This window comes from Ascaphus truei, chromosome 2, assembly GCF_040206685.1.
Source record: "Ascaphus truei isolate aAscTru1 chromosome 2, aAscTru1.hap1, whole genome shotgun sequence".
NCBI lineage: Eukaryota > Metazoa > Chordata > Amphibia > Anura > Ascaphidae > Ascaphus > Ascaphus truei.
The window spans coordinates 154,896,206-154,918,563 of NC_134484.1; the positions used below are offsets into that span (position 1 = coordinate 154,896,206).

General features: G+C 37.7%; 1 protein-coding gene and 1 long non-coding RNA gene across 2 annotated transcripts in view; both read left to right on the forward strand.

Moving 5' to 3' along the window:
- Positions 1 to 13,418, forward strand: part of LOC142486932 (uncharacterized) — a 26,226-nt gene extending 12,808 nt beyond the window's left edge. The window contains exons 3-5 of the long non-coding RNA XR_012799088.1: positions 4,782 to 6,450; positions 8,838 to 8,992; positions 10,258 to 13,418. This is a non-coding gene — a long non-coding RNA (uncharacterized LOC142486932). The remainder of the gene's footprint in view (positions 1 to 4,781; positions 6,451 to 8,837; positions 8,993 to 10,257) is intronic.
- DOK6 (docking protein 6) overlaps positions 1 to 22,358 on the forward strand; it is a 521,007-nt gene that overhangs the window by 344,989 nt on the left and 153,660 nt on the right. The window lies entirely within an intron of this gene.

Sequence of the window (22,358 nt, forward strand, 5' to 3'; positions counted from 1 at the left end):
AATAGAATCTCACATCTTATTTAATGTCCCATTACATATTATTTGTGACCATACAATATTTAAACATGCTGACCCCTTAAATTATGAAATCAGCATATCCTAAATATCTATGAATAGCTCTATTGTTGTTCTTGCTAAGTTTATTACAAACACCTTTAAGGGACTGCATGGTATGATATGTGTAATGAGAACAAACTAATCTCCTGATTGAAGCATCTCCTGATTAGGTGCTGTGTATGTAAAAAATTTACTTTGATATATTCTTTGTGATACTTCATGTATGACTGATAGCTTTTTAGTGTATACACAGTGAAGTGTTGAATGGTCACTATTTCACACATTAAAGATTCACTTACTTGACAATTGTACCATGCTAAAGACATAATTTTTGTCGAATCCTTCAATTAAGATGATGTAATTTTTCATGTGCACATATGTTAACTAAACAGGATAGCAAGTCACGGCGAACATAATTATGTTGACATGTGCAAGATGTCATGATTCTGAACACAGATAAACATAAGCATTTTGGAATATCACTTCCCATATTTGCTAATACTATATTCTTACTCAGAAATTTCTGTGTCTGAGTTTCTGTGAAAAATTTAATGTGTGTGAGAAAATTAGCCAGTAGCCTGAACACCTGTATGTGGGAGAAGATATCATGGACACTTATTCCTTTGTGTAACGACCTTGGACCGTGTGTAACACATTCCTTGCAATTTGATACTTTTGCACATAACAGTAATTGAAAGTAACACTGCGTTATTTTACACCATTCCATTAGAAAACATGCTGTTAGAAATGTCAACTCAAAAGAAACCTGCATTCTGCTACGCCTATTTAATATATTGCACTATTCAATACCGAACACAGAGAAGAGCTACTGTATCGGACATTTTTGATCATATCTCCTCAAATTATCCTTTTTATCAAAATCATCCAAAGCCCAAAGTTTGGCGCAGTTCGATCAGACGAACTTTATCAACCAATAATTGCTTTTTTTGGTACCCACCAACTGGCGGAAACAGGGGTGGCTCTTGGGCAGTGCGTGAATCAAGTATGCATATGTTTGCAAGTGGCAATTTAAGAAGAAGACCCCGAAATCGCAGACACAACAACAATGATATAGGTTCCAGCAGCGGTGCCTTAAATGTTCAGCATAATGGATCGTATTTACAACCAGAGGTGTACAACCTATACCACAACAATGCCGGATCTAGCTATGATGCTAATATGCATACTAACTACCTTGCAGAAGCACATGAAATGCCAGAAAGTTACTATCTATATCTGCCTCAGTACATGACACAATATCCAAAGATTGACGGATCAAGCTGGAACACCAACGAGATGAACACACCGAACAACCAATTGATTGAAAGCAACAGCTACCTCCAAAACACCACTTGCATGGCAGCTCCGAATCTGAATGCTATATAATTCAGGTAACTATAAACTATGCACTTTTAACAATATGTGATTCTCTTGTTGCACAATGAAACGCATATGTGTTCCACCCAGAACGCATGCGCGTTCCATTCCGACAATGTTTTTTTTTTTTTTTAACATTTCAATTTCCGTTTTACCTCTTCTTCGTTATCTGTTCATATTACAGAAATCACGTCGTGCAGCGCAATAGATGCCGGGACATGTTTGTCAAATAAGGTAAGATACACTTAACGATCTCCGTGCCAGATAGTGAAATGTTCATGGCAATGTTGCATGCAATTAGAGGTAGTCCTGCGCATCCATTAAATGTCATGACACAAGTTGTACGCCCCTGTGTTGTAAAGGGAAAAAAAACACATTTGCTTAAACAATTGAAGCCATATATTAACAAATGGCGTATATAGTATTAAGATTTGAGTACTTTGTGTATATAAACATGAGGATATGTTTGATTCGCTAAATGTGTTATTCAGTTACGTTAATTATGATTAAAGCGGCAGAATCAATGCTAATATGTAACATTGTCACTGGAAATTAATGTGGCCTTGCATTGTGTTTTCATAACTTTTGCAGTGTTAGTATATGTGACAGAATTAATATTTGGACAGGCATACTGTGTTTATTGTTTAACAATTGAATATTTTTAGGACATAATGTTAATCTGTATTTGTAAGATATAATCTAATCTGAGTAAGATCAAAATGTGTCCTAACACAACTGTTAATAAACACTTACACGTATGATGTGTGTTTAGATGGTGTTGAAAAATTGTTCGATAACATGTACATTTATAATTGACATTCCATATCTACTTTCACAGATGTTCACATCTCCATTCCAGTGCCATAAAAACATGTGCATGGACGGATCCAAAGACACAAGAAGTGAAAGCCTCGACATCCTGCAAACATGATGAAACTTTTTATTTTATTCTTACTTTGTCTCATAGCATTTCTTACTTTGTGTAATAGCATAAGTGACACCCTTGAGTTTGTATGAGAATTTAGTCTTGCACACGGGCAAACATTTATATCATGTGTATTAGAATTACTTTCATTCAACTGTGAACGTTACTTCAACAAATTATAATACATAATAATTACGTCAGTCACTTGTCACAACATTAGAACATTGTGAACATAGTTTATCTGCATTATTTCTGTTCGAGATGATGTTCAACTACGGTGTGTGAACAATTACACAATGTGTTAGGCTCTATATTTCATGTATTCATGAAAGATCAACATGAGTAAATGTAGAAACCTTACACATGTAATATGACTATTGCAGTGTGTGAAACTAACATTAAAATAATGAAATTATTGTTATTGACACATAGGACATTAGAGATAAAATATATGAACATGTAATTAGCTCACAGTCCTGCAGCCATCTCGAAGTAATGTATATTGTAATTTTTAATTAAGTGTCATTTATCCAATTTAAGTTCATTATGTGAAAAATAAAAATCTGAAACATATTTACTAACATAACTCTACATATTTGACGTGACTTTTTGGGGTTTATTTTTAAGTGTCAACGTTGATAAAAATTTAAAGCTGCAGTTCATAGAAATCTTTTTTTTTAATTTTTGTATTTTAAAAATTATATTGTTTTAATTTTTTTTTTTACTTCAATAGTTTCATGTGGGCAATCTCTAATTACCTAAAGAACTGCATAGATGCCGGTCAATTCGTTCTCCGTCTAATGATCCTCAAATTTTTGCCACATCTTTAAAATGGGGAATTTCAATGGTTGCTATAGGAACAAGCATGCTTGGTAAAATATAATACAAGAAAATTGTTATTTCAAAGTTGTATTTTTAAACACTGAAAATGCTAAAACTATTATTTCTTCCTACTGAACTGATTTATTAACTAAAAACACACATGCATGATATTGCCTGAACTGCAGCTTCAATATGTCAATGATCAATACTTGCAAAATCAATATCTAACACTCTGCATTGCATGATGCACAAAAAGGGTGTGTGACATAAATTTGAGATGCAAAAATAATAACAACACTCACATACCGTGGTCATGTTACGTTGTGGGAATTATTGCGACATTGTCCCTTCACATTCATAGAGCAGGATCCTATGATTACATACAAAACGAGATGAGGATAGATTGTGTTACATGGCAAAAATTATTATACATGTCAATAAGAATCTTTCATGTAAAATAAGTGTCGATGACAGTTCTGCGGGTCTCTACCCCACTGGCTGTATGCTCCCTAACCCCTGCAGGAGGCACGGGAGGATCCTCCTCTATATCTTGCCTAATGTTGGCATATATTATCTATATCTGTATAAGAGTCATTTTTAAAATTCTTGCACTGTATATCTTAGGGGGGAGTGGGGATGTATTAATTAAAAATATTTTTTGGGGGGTTGGGTGGCACAACATTGTTACAGCAAGGCCTTGGGGACAACCGCGGGGACACACCTCATCCCGGGGGTCACCCGACGAACCCTGCCGGGGTCATCCGGAGACACCCACGGCCCTGTTGTATGGATGTACTAGCTGCAGAAATGTAAACAATGAAATATTTTCTAAGTCCAGCTCCTTTTGCGCCTGCCTTTTGCTGGCACGCTTGTTTGGTGAGTTTTTTAAGGCCGATTCACTTATCGCTGCTTAGTGAATCGGTAGTACTGGCAAAATTCAGCGCAATAGGCTGATCGTGCGCATTTTGCGCCGATGGCAAAAAAAAAGCACTTTTAAGAGCGATAAACCGTAGTTATCACTGCTTAGTGAATCACAATGCAGCCTTATCGGGCTTAAAGGGTACTTTGCGCTCTTAAAGCCACTTAACGGAGCTTAGTGAATTGGCCCCATTGCATGCAAAGTTAAAGAATACATAATGGTATGCACCTACAGTAAGAGTTCTTAAGGAGCTAAATTCAGTAATAGCCAAACTATAAAATGTAATATTTAAAGGACTCCATTTCCACAAGGTCAATACCATAAGATTGGCGTAAAGCAGACGTGGTGCGTATATTTTAAAAAAAGAGCTAAGCCACTACTGGGGAATTAGTAACCTGTAAGCCAGATATCAATATTGGGGAATCCACTTGAAGGTTTAGTATAGTATAATATTCAGAAATACCCAATGGATTAAAAAAATATTATTAATAATCAGCATGGATTTATGAAGGATAGGTTGTGCCAAACTAACCTTATTAGTTTCTTTGAGGAGGTAAATAGGAATTTAAACCAGGGTAATGCAGTTTATGTCGTCTACTTTGATTTTGCAAAGGCTTTTCATATGGTTGAACATGAGGTTAGTGAACAAAATAAAGCAAATTGGAACTTTTTCCATTTCAGGTTGGGCTAAAGTTGTGAGTGGAGTACCTCAAGGATCGGTACTGGGACCTTTGCTTTTTAACTGGTTTATTAATGACTTTGAGGTTGGCATAGAGAGCAAAAGTCTCCACCTTTTCTGATGACACTAAATTGTGTAAGGTAGTAGAATCAGAGCAGCGTGTAATTTCTCTCCAGAAGGACTTGGATAAACTGGAAACTTTGGCAGGTAAATGGCAGATGAGGTTTCATGCAAATAAATGTAAGGTTTTTTATTTTGGAAACAAGATTAAACAGGTCACTCGCAGTATAAATTAAATGGGGCAAAATTCAGTCAATTCTTGATGGAGAAGGATTTAGGAGTGCTTGTAGGCAGCAGACTTAGGGCAATATTGCTATGTCATGCAGCAGCAGCAAAGGCAAAGTAGATATCTTACATTAAATGGGGTATGACTTGAAGGGAAGCAAGCATAATTATGCCACTTTATAAAGTTTAAGTAACAAAACACCCTGAATATGGAGTACAGTTTTGGAAACCACTTCATAAAAAAGACATTATGGAACTAGAAAAAGTGCATAGAAGAGCCACCAAATTAATAAAAAGAATGGAAAATCTGAGATATGAGGAGAAGCTATCTAAACTAGATTTGTTTACATTAGAAAATAGGCATCTAAGAAAGGATATGATAACTATATACAAATATATTCAGGGTTAATGCAAGGGGCTTTCAAAAGAACTATTCATCCCAAGGGCAGTACAAAAGACAAGATGTATCCAATAACAAAGGAAAGGGTTCTTTACGGTAAAGGCAGTGAAATTATGGAATTCATTACCCATGGAGACTGATGGCAGTAATATTTTTTTAAAGTTAATGTATATAGGTATATACCAAATAATAACCATGTTTCTCCATGGATGTTGATTACCATTATTTTCAGTCAGGAAGGAATTTGTTATGATAATGTTTCACTGGGATTTTTGTTGGCCTTTTCTGGATCAAAAATCCTGTACACATATAGTATAAGTATCTGTCACCTAAATTTAGCATAGGTTGAACTTGATGGACATATGTATTTTTTCAACTTTATTTACTGTGTAACTATGTAACAATGTCACTAAGAGATCAGGAAGCTAGGGATAGGCGACAGCATGAGTCCGGATTTATTACGCCATGTACTGTAGGTATGTAGCAGTGGTCTCAATATCCTCTTCACTAGTGAAGAAAAGGAGGTGCTGGTTGAGGATATTCTTGAGCATTACTCTCAGCTGTTTGGCCATACGGCCTCCAAGAACCTAAACCTTAATTATCTGTTATTTATTTATTTTTACTTATCATACAATGGAGAATCCTGTTATATACCACTATCATGTTATAAGCCTTCCTCTTGAAACACATTTGTTTTTCATACTGTTGCACCTTTGAACTTCGGAACTCTGAGGCATGAACAGCCTCTGGCTTTGAACTACAGCACTCCGGAACCTGGAATCTGTTACACGCAGTGTGTGAGAAGTACCAGCCGATTAGGAGGTGAATGGAGTGAGGAGACTCTCTGACCTTCCACAGCATCTAGGAAGGGGGAATCCTAAGCAACTGCATATAGTGCCATAGCAGGATCAGCCACCACTTACCAAGATGGAGAAGTAGAGATCTACCATCCTGTGTGGTGAAAAGTTGGAGGATGATACTCTGGGGTAAGAGAGGAACCACATACCTCTAGGATACACCTCCCCGAAGTCCTTTGAGACTTTCATACATATTTAAAGAATTTCATCCATGCCACTTTTTAAGACCTTAACTTACTGTACATGCTTTATTTCCTGGATGTGGTTAAGTGATTCCATTGATGTTGACAGTATAGATAACCCATAAGGCATTAATCTATGGATGTGACACATATTGCTTTTAATGTATGATTCTCTTTTAATAAATAATTTGTTTTAGTATTGTATAACAGTTCTCACATTTATTTGATGAAATCCATCCAAAGATGAACCTTTCCTATCCAATTGACATATGAGATTGTTAAAGGTACAGGAACACATATCCCTTTTCAACACTATTTGCAAGGAATAATACTGTATGTAATTGTGCCTCATACCATTTACTGTGAATCACACTTTTCTGCACTCTTGCATTATCACAATCCACAGACACATGCAACTTTAAAGTCCCTTCTTTGCATCTGTTAATAAAGGCTTAGAAACCCTTGGACTTTTTGGCTGCAGGATCACAGGATTACTAATTAATTGTTCACCTGTTGGACTATTAAGACTTTCCTCTCCATCTAATACAATCACCTTGGACACATACAGTTAGGTTCGGAAATAATTGGACACTGATACAAGTTTTGTTATTTTGGCTGTGTACCAAAATAAATTCAAGTTACAGTTAAATAGTGAATATGGGCTTAAAGCGCAGTCTGTCAGCTTTAATTTGAGGGTATTCACATCCAAATTGGAGGAAGGGTTTAGGAATTACATCTCTTTAATATGTAGCCCCCTCTTTTTCAAGTGACCAAAAGTAATTGAACAATTGACTCAAAAGCTGTTTCATGGACAGGTGTGGGCTATTCCTTCGTTATTTCATCATCAATTAAGCAGGTAAATGGTCTGGAGTTGATTCCAGGTGTGGCATTCGCATTTGGAAGCTGTTGCTGTGAACCCACAACATGCGGTCAAAGGAGCTCTCAATGCAAGTGAAACAGGGCATCCTTAGGCTGCAAAAAAAGAAAGAAAATCCATCATTGAGACAGCAGGAACAGTGGCCAAACAGTGGCCAAATCAACAGCTTGGTACATTCTGAGAAAAAAAGAACGCACTGGTGAGCTCTGCAACACAAAAAGGCCTGGATGTCCACGGAAGTCAACAGTGGTGGATGATCGTAGGATCCTTTCCATGACAAAGAAAAACCCCTTCACAACATCCAGCCAAGTGAAGAACACTCTCCAGGAGTTAGGCATATCATTATCCAAGTCTACCATAAAGAGAAGACTTCACGAGAGCAAATACAGAGGGTTCACCACAAGGTGCAAACCATTCATAAGACTCAAGAATAGAAAGGCCAGATTAGATTTGCCAAACAATATCTAAAAAAGCCAGCCCAGTACTGAAGCAGCATTATTTGGACAGATGAAACTAAGATCAACCTGTACCAGAATGATGGGAAGAAAAAAGTATGGAGAAGGCTTGGAACGTCTCATGATCGGAAGCATACCCCATCATCTGTAAAACACGGTGGAGGCAGTGTGATGGCATGGGCATGCATGGCTTACAATGGCACTGGGTCACTAGTGTTTATTGATGATGTGACAGAAGACAGAAGCATCCAGATGAATTCTGAAGTGTATAGGGATAGATTGTCTGCTCAGATTCAACCAAATTCAGCAAAGTTGATTGGACGGCGCTTCATTTTACAGATGGACAATGACCCAAAACATACTGCAAATGCAACCCAGGAGTTTTTTAAGGCAAAGAGGTGGAATATTCTGCAATGGTTGAGTCAATCACCTGATCTCAACCCGATCGAGCAAGCATTTCACTTGCTGAAGATACAACTTAAGGCAGAAAGACCCATGAACAAACAACAACTGAAGACAGCTGCAGTAAAGGCCTGGCAAAGCATCACAAAGGATGAAACCCAGCGTTTGGTGATGTCCATGCATTTCAGACTTCAAGCAGTCATTGCCTGCAAAGGATTCTCGACAAAGTATTAAAAATGAACATTTTATTTATGAATGTGTTAATTTGTCCAATTACATTTGAGCCCCTGACATAAGGGCACTGTGTATGAAAATGGTTGCAATTCCTAAACGTTTCATACAATATTTTTGTTCAACCCCTTGAATTAAAGCTGAAAGTCTGCACTTCTATTGCATCTCAGTTGTTTCATTTCAAATCCATTGTGGTGGTGTACAGAGCCAAGATTATGAAAATGGTGTCAGTGTCCAATTATTTCCGGACCTAACTATATATGATTTTATCATGCACATGTACTTTATTTGCATTTTTACTATTTATTGCTCACCCTTTAATTGTTATATGTGATAGTGTCATATTACTTTTAATTTTTCTGCACGAAGCACCATGTATACTGTCTTACAAGTTGCGATTCCCACTACTGCTAGACAAGCTATGCAAAGGGTGGCAGCACAGCACCTACTGAAGGTCGTTCAGAATGACACATACTGAATGAAAGCCTGTGAACCATGATGCAGGACAATCACAGGCATCAAAGGTAGATCATAGCAATAGAATGGCAAAATCTGAATGTCTTAAGTCACACTGATCAGCAAGTGTGTCCAGCAATACGCAATTTTAATAATTTTATTTTAACATCCGCAGTGTTTTTTGTGAGTGGATGTTCCTCTGTCAAACAGACCCTTTTCCCCAGTTGAAGGATATTCTGAGAAGTGTGGATGGCAAATGCAATGTGGAGGATAAAGGCATCATGGAAGTCAAAGGAGCGCTTGTTCAAGTGCTCATAAATTAGCTCAGCATTCGTAAAAAAAAATATTTACACTCTTTTTCAGTTCATGTTCTATGTTAATCAGCTTAATAATTAATTCTAAAAAAAAGTTCAAATTTAAAAAGGTTTCCATGAATTTATAATTTTTTGACTATAGAATATCTATACAAAAACATAACACATATTTATACAAGTATTGAGGCAATTTAATTTAGACAACTCAAAGGTTGGGTTTCTGTGTGGTCAGTAATTACCCGTTCACCAAATTATCAGTTACATGGGAAAAAATGTGAATTTAAGTGATAATAGCTATATTCCTCTTCTTGTTAAATAGTCAATTGAATCTCAGGAGGACCAAGGGGTTTCAATTATCTACAACAAAACAACTATTAATTCTGCTACATGACTCTTTAAAGCATGTCGTCAGCTCTTAAAATTTGAGTGATTGGATAAAAATGCAGCAAACCATTAGAAAATAATAAAGATGTAGTAAATATGAAGGATTTTTAATTACGGTGTATGCCAGATTTTGTAATGTAACAATTTACATTATAATAATTAGTCTTATAGTCAAATTGCATGAATATCCACCTTGGAGTATGGAGGTGGATGAACAGTTGTTTATAATATAACTATTTGGTAGTACATATACAATTTATGGATAATGTTCTTTGGATTTAAATATATAAACTAAGTATATACAAATATTAGCCTTCATATACATTTTTACATAAACTTTGGAAAAATTGACATGAATGGGTATATATGTATGTCTAATATAATGAAAATATTACGTCAGCTCCATAAATGCAATTTTTGGTGTTTAAATGAGCTGCTCTCACATTTTAAGAAAGAAATTTCAGTATCAAAAAAGCATGCACTATTTAGATTAATTGTTGCCTTCAAAAATATTTTTAAATATTACATTCTTTAACTATAACTTCAGAAGTGTTTGATTATGGAAAAAAAGAATGTTCAACTAGTCATGATATTTTTTTTTCATTTACTTAGCTTGTCTTACTTTATTTTGACAGGACCATCATCTCCACTTTCACTCCATGGGTTACCATTATCTGTATCACCAGCCATCTCACTAATACTGTTAAGTGGCTCAGAGACTCCATAGCTGGGGAAGATGAGGGATCAGTCCCTGAGATGGCATAGGAGGGCATGCTACCAAGATAAGAGCCATCAGCTTCCGTTGACAAACCATCAATAAATGGAAAACGGCAGAGGAAGAACCATCATGAAGAGACATTCCAACAAGAGACATTTTGTATTTCAGCAAGAGACATTTTCATATCAGACACAGAAGGAACATCACCAGGAGCGGATGGAACGCAAAAAGGGAGTTTTGAATTGAAAGAGATAAAAAAAAAATTCACATGAAGGACACAAATCCTGCCCGAAATGAGATTGTTGCAAATCAACAAAAGCAGCTTGAGAAACATGGGAGACAGACATCAACAAAGGAGAAAATTGCATCTACATTACATGACGTGTAGCAGGAAAGAAAGCGCAAACCCAAAACATCTCATTTAAATATAACTATATAAAAAACTATAAGTACAAGTATTTATATCACCATGTAGGAGAGATGCAGCTGGTTGAAGGGTGTTTCTCAACAGCCCTTATGCAGACTCATGATCAACACATGATCCAGACCAGATAAAAATCGGACAAACGCCGGAATATCGTTTCCACCACGTGAGTGGGCATTCAAATGGCCTATCACTCACTTTACAATTTGTTATACATTTGCACTATGTTTTTTTCCTTTCTCCTTAAATGTTTGAGGGAGTTTTTTATGACATTATATGATATGTGCAGCATTTTAAAAATATAGCTGTCATGAGTGGAATAGCTTAATCCTGGCAACAAACCACACGCCCATCAATATACTGTACAGTAAAAACACTTAAAAATGCCAAGACAGGATTTAACATGACCAACTTACTATAAAACGAGTCCCATGTACTTCTGGAGCAGCTGGGCAGTCTTCAAGAGGTCCATGAACAGCACCAGCACCACCAGAAAGGAGTCGTTAAAAATAATTTATTGAAAAAGTGTAACTAACGTGAATGGAATAAACGAGTGATACTGAGTTTGTATAATATTAAATCGATTCATAACCTTATCCTCTTCTTCTCTGCAAACTATCTTAATCCACATGAATTTCTAGTGTTTCAGTTAATTCATTCATACTGAGTGCAAAATATATTAAACATAAAAAAAAGTATGCACAATCTGGCCAACAAAAATACATTACTTGCCAACAGAAGTCACATAATAAATTATTAATGTCCCCCTCACCAAAAACAAATTCATATAACATTACATGAAATGGCCTCCCTCAGGAATAACATAAAAAAATTGACATACCATGAAATTAAATTGCTTCCCTCAGCAACAATAAAAAAATGCATGCCAAAATTATTAAAATCAATGCTTTTTAATATCTACATCTAGACAGATGAAACACAGGAAAAGACAGATCAAGACAAATGAAGAGGGGCAGACAGAATGAGAAAGAGCTACATACAAGGAGAATGGTGACAGCATTTGGAGAGGATAGGTAAGGTCTTCATTGATAAGTGAATGACAAATTTGTAACTATTTATACATTTTTACTACCATACATTTTATAAAATATTAATAGCACATCTCAAAAGGTCAATGATTTATTCTCAGATATACTGAAGTTAATTCCAGCCCTGGATATTTTAGAATTAGCATGTACCATGTCTCTAATTCCATAGGCCTATATATCTGTATGGAAACTAAAAGAGAAAAAGAAAGTATCCCTTCTGATATACAAAAAATATCAACATTTATTAAACATCACAAGAAAACACTCAAAAGTTAAAACAATCCTCAGTATCTAATATTATAGAATAAATGTAGCTGACACCTAAGTTGTTACATTATTAATGAGCCTCTGATTGCCAAACTTTGAAGTGATAAATACAGATATTCACTATAACCTGTAGGGTGTAGAATGTAGAGGCATACAATTAGCCTCCCACCACTGTGACCGGCCGGTCAATTGTAGCAACCTGATGGAACAGTGACACTCCCTGTATATTACACAATACTAACACACATAAATGGTGAGATGGAGGGTGAACAGGAGGTCAAAGGATAGCAGTAAATATAAACATAGGGAGATGGTATATTCTGCACAGAATAGGCATAAACTCATATGTGCTGCTAAAAACCTGAAAATGTTCCAAACAGATACAGATATGTAATGGCATGAGTCCCACAATAAGCAGAGTAAAGCTGAAGTCAGAAGTATAAATACTTAGCCAAGCCAAGCACTTAAGATCAGGGCTGCTCCATTCAACACTGCTGTGCAGCTTTAAATCATGCTTGCAGGAACAGTGCCAAAGGGTCATCTGATAAGGTTCGGTCAAGTCACTCTTCACAGTGGCACATGGAGGAACAGATGTAACCGCCAGAGGGAGTACTGAGGAGTACACACAGAGAGGAACCCCAACATGCACTTTTCACCACCTGCTTCATCCGGGGGCTTAAGGATAGTAACCAAAACAGATCTATTTGAGGTTGAATATCCCATGATGTTGGACCAATAGAAAGCTGAAAGCGCAGGAGCAGCTGAGCTTATACGTTCTTGCATTGATACTTCCCCTAAGGGGATGTTCTTAGAAGCTGAACGACTAATTGTCTATATTAAATATACAAATACAAATTAGCAGATGTTATTTTTGATGTATAGCAATGAAGTAAAGATTTGATTGCAACATATTGCAAAATTGTTGGCAAAATAGTCCTAGTGTATAAGTTGCACAAATTATATGTAGTAGTGCCATTAATGTACATAGTGCTTTACAGCAGTAATACACGTGACAATCATATAAATAACAAATAATATAAATAACAAACAAAAACAAATACCATGTAGTGGAAGAAGTGCTTCAGATATAAAAGTGACATTTAGGAAAAGGTGTCTGCTCCGAAGAGCTTACAATCTAATTGGTAAGAAGGAAGAACATACAGAGACAGAAGGAATTTGTTCTGGTAAGTGTGTCTGCAAGGGGTTACCGTCGATGTATGAGGTGTATAGTATCAGCCACGAAGCTATTCATATGCTTCATTAAGGTTTCTCAATTTAATAGTTACAGTGGTGTGAAAAAGAAAGTACACCCTCTTTGTATTCTATGGTTTTACATATCAGGACATAATAACAATTATCTGTTCCTTAGCAGGTCTTAAAATTAGGTAAATACAACCTCAAATGAACAACAACACATGACATATTACACCGTGTCATGATTTATTTAACAAAAATAAAGCCAAAATGGAGAAGCCATGTGTGAAAAACTAAGTATACCTTATGATTCAATAGCTTGTAGAACCACCTTTAGCAGCAATAACTTGAAGTAATCGTTTTCTGTATGACTTTATCAGTCTCTCACATCGTTGTGGAGGAATTTTGGCCCACTCTTCTTTACAACGTTGCTTCAGTTCATTGAGGTTTGTGGGCATTTGTTTACACACAGCTCTCTTAAGGTCCCGCTACAGCATTTCAATCGGGTTGAGGTCTGGACTTTGAATGGGCCATTGCAACACTTTGATTCTTTTCTTTTTCAGCCATTCTGTTGTAGATTTGCTGGTGTGCTTGGTCCTGTTGCATGACCCAATTTCATCCAAGCTTTAGCTGTTGGACAGATGGCCTCACATTTGACTCTAGAATATTTTGGTATACAGAGGAGTGCATGGTCGACTCAATTACTGCAAGGTTCCCATGTCCTGTGGCTGCAAAACAAGCCCAAATCATCACCACTTCACCATCGTGCTTGACAGTTGGTATGAGGTGTTTGTGCTGATATGCTGTGTTTGGTTTTCGCCAAATGTGGAACTGTGCATTATGGCCAAACATCTCCACTTTGGTCTCGTCCAAAGGACATTGTTCCAGAAGTCTTGTGGTTTGTTCAGATGCAACTTTGCAAACCTAAGCCGTGCTGCCATGTTCTTTCTAGAGAGAAGAGGTTTTTTCCTGGCAACCCTTCCAAACAAACCGTAATTGATCAGTCTTTTTGTAATTCTACTGTCATGAACTTTAACATTTAATATGCTAACTGAGGCCTGTAGAGTCTGAGATGTAACTTTTTTTTTTGCAATTTCTCTGAGCATTGCACGGTCTGATCCTGGGATGAATTTGCTTGGACGTCCACTCCTGGGAAGATTGGCAACTGTCTTGAATGTTTTCCACTTTGAATAATCTTTCTCACTGTAGAATGATGGACTTTAAATTGTTTGAAAATTCGCCTTGTAACCCTTCCCAGATTGATGGGCAGCAACACTTGCTCCTCTAAGATCATTGCTGATGTCTTTCCTCTTTGGCATTGTGTTAACACACACCTGAATGCACCAGACCAGCAAACTGCTAAAACTTCGGCTTTCAAAGAGGTGGTCACACTTGCTGATGATCAATTAATCAAGGGCATTTGGTTAGTAGCACCTGTCTGCTACTTAGCATCTTAATTCCTATGGAAGCAGTACGGGTGTACTTAGTTTTTCACACATAGCTTCTCCATTTTGGCTTTATTTTTGTTAAATAAATCATGACACAGTGTAATATGTCATGTGTTGTTGTTCATCTGAGGTTTTATTTACCTAATTTTAAGACCTGCTAATGATGATTGTTATTATGTCCTGATATGTAAAACCGTAGAATTTAATGAGGGTATACTTTCTTTTTCACACAATGGCAAGTAGGTAAGTACTTCACCTATTACATACAGTACTGAAAAATATAATAACGTGATTCTTGTTTAGGGCAGAAATCAGTCCTTCAAAGTACATTCAGTAGTGGGCTTTAATACTCAATGAAACGTCATAATGCAGCACATTTATGTTTTTGGGCTGCATATGTAGGGAATACTGTAAACATGAAAACATGTACTGTAAAATACATGGAAATTGTGGAACATAATGGAATATTGAAGGTTTTCTGTATGAAATGCAGATTTCTACTGCTGCAATTAGCTGACCTGTCTTTATTTACTTTCTCCTTTGTATCTCTCCTACATTTTGTTTGTTAATTTTTCTTCTCTTTCTATCATATTCTCATTGTTATTCAATAGTGTTTTCTGCTAACCCTCTATAAGTAGAACTACAGTATAACATCTCTCTTTAATATTCAATACACAGCAAAGCCATGTTCCCCGTGCTGGAGTATAGTTCAGCTGCATGTTGTCTGGGATTAAAGTACAGTATTATCCAACATGAGAAAGATGACTTCATATTATTTGGAGGCCTTATAGTTGGTTCTCTCTTTTGCACGTTGTCACTGTCTTATGCTGTATAATACTTTTTCCTCTCCCTGTAACTCTATGGCTTTGTTCTACTGTATGAGCTTGGAAGTAACAGATCACCAAAAAAATCCCATTCAACCCAACATGAGTTTCCATCCAATTGCTGTGTGATTGGGGCACATGGAATAAGCACATACAGTAATCTCTGTTTTATTCTACCCTATATTCCTATTTCATCCCCCATTTAATTGTTTGTTCTCTACTGGTAAATTGTTATTGTAATATGCACACGTGCAGAGCAGCAAATGAGCACCAGACTTTACATTTTTATCTCTGGACACACAATAAGGTTTTGATAGGTAAAAAGTCCGATAAACCCTCCCTTATATAGTACATAGCACATTACTGAGAAAATCATCACAGATATAGCGACAATGGCTTTCCAATCACACAGCAAAGATTTTCAGATTTTAAATATAAACACTCAAGTGAACAAACAAGTCTTTTTAAAACATCAATAACCCTCAGTTTGTACTGATATTGATATTTGGGTAATGCTGTATACAATCAGCATACTTTCCTCGACCTCCCCCTTCGAAAGCCTCTTAATGAAGTTCTCAGCTTCTTTTTGTAGCCTAGAGCTTCCGCATGTAAATGCCACCATAGCTTCCTGTGACTAAGGCTGGGTCCACGGTGATATCGCACTTGCAACCGTGCGTGTTATGTCACCCACGTTTTAGCTGCAGCGATTTGTGGCCTGGGTAGACGCGATGAGGAGGCATGTCGGGGGGAGTGAACGTGACATCACGGAGCTGGTTTGCCCTCATTGGGTGAACCGCCCACATGACCCGACCGTCGCGCGAGAAATCAGTTCACTTGTCTACTCAGATTTCGCGCGCTTTTAAGCTCCGACGGGCACACGCGATAGCGCACTCTAAAGACAGCCTCATAGAGGCACATATTATTGATCGTGCACCCTGCACGCACCGTCGCGCGGTCTCGCCAACCATGGATGCGGCCTTATTCTGCTGTATCCTACCCTATTTGCACATTTACTTTTTCCAGCTTCACTCTATTTGTAGCTTCAAAACCACCTTGATTGTAAACGCACCTTCAGGAAATAACATTAGAAGTTCACGTTGTATTTGTAAATTGAGCAAAACATTATTTATGAGGAAGTTAAGTGAGCTGACAACTCAAAAATGTTAGTGTTTATGAATAAAAAGACGTGGGTATGAAAAAATGTGTTTGTTGGACTTTAGGACAATTGTAACTACAATTGTAATTTTAAGCAAAAAAAATGTATTCATTAGAGTATTTATGTACAGGATTTTAAACGGAAGTGTGCGTTCAGTCCTACTTTGCTAAAAAAATAAAAACAAACAATGTAACACTGTTATTGTCTTTTTTTACACAAATATTTACTTTGTGTTTGACGGGGACACACAATACAACTTTTTTTTTATATTGTATGTTTACATGCAGTTTTATTTATTTACCGTACATAAAATCTCTAAAATATTATATAGATAAATGATATTACATCACTGCACGTACTTGACATTTAGAGCCAAAATTACTCAGCTGTACTACACCATCTAGAATTGTCTTCTAGCATCAGAAGGCGTTTTATGGCATAGTACTGTTAAGTATTTCTGGCTCATAATGTACTAATTGTATACGTATATACTGTATCTGTGTCTTAAAACAAGCAAAAATATTAAAGAAGCAAAGTTATACTTAATTTTTCCATTAATTGGCTACTAGGCTATATTAAAAAATAGAAGGATAGATAACCAAAAAGGTGGTGATGACAACTAAATGGTGTTTAAGATACATCTGCTGAACAAAGCATAAAACCACATATTTTATGATTAAAGTTTTAATAAAAAATAAGCTTAAAAAGAGCATGCTGTATATTGCTACAGTACAGGGCCGCAACAGAAATCATGGGGCCCAGGACAAATGAAAGGAGCAGCCCCCCTCCCCCCTCCACTCATAGCTCACCTACCGTGTAAAAAGATTTTTTAGCACGCAACTGTTTTCTTGTTAATATAAAAACATTACAATGCAATCTGTTAATTATAATATTTTCAACAAAATACAAAGATACCCAATGCTACATCCTATGTGACAAAAGGCCTGGGGGGGATTCAGTATGGGCCTGGGATGTTCCCTACCTGTCTTCTGGGTTAGGGGGGATTCCGATATCTCCTGTGTGAAGCTTGAGAGTCAGATCTGGAAGAAAGCAGTAAAGGTTATTTCGGTGTAGGTATAGGGCAATTAAGATAAGACAGAGAGAGTGTGGGTGACAGAGAGACAGAGAGAGAGAGTGGGTGACAGAGTGGGTGTGGGGGGTGGGTGGGTGACTGACTGACATTTGGGTGGGTGGGTGACTGACTGACTCTTGGGTGGGTGGGTGATTGACTGACACTTGGATGGGTGGGTGACTGACACTTGGGTGGGTGGGTGACTTTTGGGTGGCTGGAGACTTTTGGGTGGGTGATTGACACTTAGGTGACACTTGGGTGGTAGGTGACACTTGGGGGATTGACTGACGGGTGGGTGACTATGACTGACTGTGGGTTGGTGTCACTATTCTCTCTCACACTGTCTCAGACACACACAAACTCAGACACACACTCTCAGACACACACACACACACACACACACACACACACACACACACACACACACACACACACACTCTCAGATACTCTCTCAGACACTCTCTCAGATACTCTTACAGACACTCTCTCAGACACTCTTACAGACACTTACAGACACTCTCACATACTCTCATACTCTCTTACATACTCTCTAACATACACACTCTCACACACTCAGACACACACACTCAGACACACACTCTCAGACACACTCTCAGACACACTCACAGACACACTCACAGACACTCTCTCAGACACTCTCTCACATACACTCTCACACTCTCTCACTCTCTCAGACACCCTCAGACACTCACACATGCACTCTCACATTCTCTCAGACACTCTCTCACATACACTCTCACACTCTCTCAGACACTCAGACACTCTCACATACATTCTCTCAGACACTCACACACTCTCACACACACAGGGGGGAATCGGGGCAGGTGGAGAATCACACACTCACACACACTCTCTCAGATAATCTCACATACACTCTCTCAGACACTCTCTCAGACAATCACACATACACTCTCTCAGACTATCTCAGACACTCACATACACTCTCAGACACTCTCAGACACTCTCAGACAATCACACATACACTCTCTCAGACTCTCTCAGACACTCTCTCTCACATACACTCTCACACTCTCTCACATACACTCACATACACTCTCACATACACTCTCACATACACTCTCTGATACTCTCTCAGACACTCACATACTCTCAGACACTCTCTCAGACACTCTCACACTCTCTCAGATACTCTCTCAGACACTCTCACATACTCTCTCTCTCTCACATACACTCTCACACTCTCTCAGACACTCTCAGAAACTCACTCTCACAGACACTCTCACATACACTCTCTCAGACACTCTCTCAGACACTCTCTCAGACACTCACATTCTCTCTTTCTCAGACACTCTCTCAGACACTCTCTCAGACACTCTCACAGACACTCTCACAGACACTCACACACACATGGGGGAAAATCAGAGCGGGGGGGAAATCACACACTCACACACTCTCTCAGACACTCTCTCATACACACTCACTCACACACACACACTCAGACACTCTCTCAGACACTCTCTCATACACACTCACTCACACACACACACACTCAGACACTCTCTCAGACACTATCACATACACTGTCACATACACTCTCCCATACACACGGGGAGTAAGGGGGGGAGGAATCGGAGCGGGGGGAAATCACACACACACTCTCTCACACACTCAGACACACACTCTCACACACACACACACACACACACACACACACACACACACACACACACACACACACACACACACACACACACACACACACACACACACACACACACACACACACACTCTCTCAAACACACACACACTCAGACACTCTCACATACACACAGGGAAATCAGAGCAGGGGGGATCAGAACAGGGGGGGTGAATCGGAACAGGGGGGGAATAAGAAACAGGGGAATCGGAACGGGGGGAATTGGAACAGGGGGGAATTCAGAGCAGGGGGAATCAGAACAGGGGGGGAATCGGAGCAGGGGTGGGAAATCGGAGCAGGGGGGGAATCGGAGCAGGGGGGCATGGGGGCAAGGGAGGCATGGAGCAGTAGATACCTTACTTGCTCCATGCAGGAAGAGGCGGGCCTCGCTTTGCAAGCTCATATAGAGCTTGCTGTGGGCCCAAAAAATCCTGGCAGAATGCCAGCACGCGCCAGCCAATCAGGAGAGGGGGGAGGTTTTTTTTCTCTTTGCAGAGAAGCTGCCTAGCTGATTGCGACCGTGCTAAATCCTGTCACAACATGGTGACAGGGCAACGGGATTTATTGAGGGAGGCCTGACTCATGGGGCACCGGACACCAGTACCTTCTGCCCCCCCCTGTTGGCAGCCCTGCTACAGTACGTACAATTTTTTCATTACTGTCTTTTGGTTAACTAGTCCCTTGATGATACAATTAATCTAAGGTTTAACTAAGAGTTACAGACCACACTTGGGAAACTCTACACTGTATGATTTGTCAGAGAATTACTATTAATTTAAAAAAAAGTCTCACCTCGACCAAATTGTTGACATTAGGTAACATCTCTGGCATTCATTATTTCATATGCAGTGTTGCTAATGAAGTAGTGCTATATTTTTAATCAATTTATTAAAATATCTAATTTGTTTGACAAGTACAGTAAAAATACTATATTCCCCTAACAAGGAGGTAATATGAAAAATAACTTCTGTTTCTGCAAATCAGTGAAGTAGAAATCCAGCTCATTAAATGTATAACTAAATGATGGATTCCTGTGGTCATTACAATATTGCTGAATTGGACATTATTTTAGTGGTAAAATACATCAACTTCTTGATGATATGTTCTTTTAATGAATCCTACTAAATATGCTTCTAGTTTTTTTTTTTCCTAATTGTTTTTATACCAGGATAGCAATAATTTAAAGTAGTAAAGGCAGGTTATTTCCATGTCTCAACAGGAATGAATCTATAATTAACAGAATAACAAGATAAATGTTTTTAATTATGTAAAATAATTGTTAGTCACTGTTGTGCCTTTCTGTTTAATTTGCATTATGAAGTGGTACTCTAAACACCATTTACTAGGAGATATTTCACTGCAGAAAATTAATTTATAATGTTAACCAGAATGAAAAAAATCAAGTTAGTGATGTATTGAGCGATCTCACCAATTGTACAATTGGGTTGTTGTTTTTTTTTCCCTTGATGTAAGTAAAACCACTGATTTTCAAATTTTCTGCAGCTGTACATCTTATTAATAAAATTAATAGAAATAAACAAACATCTGTAATATAACTGGTTACACATTGTTTTGATATTTATCTAATGTACCTTCTTGTAATCCATGTAAACTGTATAATTACTGACCCTACCTAGCAACATTTTAAAATCTATTTTAACACTATAAAAGAATCTTCATTTTTAAGCCTTTATTTACTAAGTAATCTATTGCCATACAGTAAGACTCCTTCCTTCAGCCCATTAACTTGGTGCCCAAAAGGTTCCTATGACAGACAACTGCTTAGTAAATATGGCCCTTAATCAATGCCCATTAGACATCACAAAGGCTGAGGCTGGTTCTTAGGTTGTCCAATAAATGACCACTTTTTTGCTTGATTCCCCAGAACATCACATCTGCAGCTATCAGAGCAGTGAACACAATCTTAACGGTACTTGCATTATAAAACGACCTAAGATTTGAGTAGATCAAAACTAGTTAGGACAAGGCCATGGTCACACTTTGGTTGCAGACCGGTTTCTCAATTGTCATGCTAAGCACTAATTGGACCCTTTAGCATTAAATTCGAAAAAAGAAAAGGACATGCGACATTATGTATATTCATTATAAAAACTCTATCTTGAGTGGTGACAATTAGTGCTTCAACTTCTCCTCTCGATGACAAACCAATAATTTTGTACAAAAAGAAAAAGGGAGTAGCAGGGCACTGCAGTTTATAAAATCTTCTGCTTTTATTAATACATGTTTTACAGTTTATCAATGAAAAATTCCAATAATTAGATTATCAGTTGCAGCACTGTGCAAGTCCCATATATCTGAAACAATGTTTTAGGCCATCCCTGGCATGTAATTTATAAAAATGTTTTACCAGGAAGTAATACATTGAGGGATACCTCTCGTAATTAACACCAGTTCATTGTTTCCTCCCTCCTACCAGCCGTCAGTGGACTAAGAGGTTGTTTCAGATATATAAAACCAACACTGTGGTACAGGTGACCAAATCTAATTATTGGTACTAGTCAATGATAAACTTTAAATATATATTCATAAATCAGAATATTTTATAAACTGCAGTGCCCCACTACTTTAAAAAAAAATTGATATTCACACGTAATCATGTTTTATGTCATTTTGTGCTATTTAAGAGTTTAAGGCCTGCAACTTTTATGTGACCTGTCTCTTTTGGGAAATTTACGAAAGAGGTACTAGAACTGTAGAAGAAGTGGATACCAGCACTCCGAAATAGGAGAAGAGTAGGGGTGGTGTACTAGCGGAAAGGCAAGGATATATAACAACGCTGACTATCACCAGATCCAGATGGGGATAGTGTGTCAGCAGCAAATTGTGTGCACTCATAACCCTATAAAACATGATTGTAATAAGTTTATAACTGTATAGATCTAAAT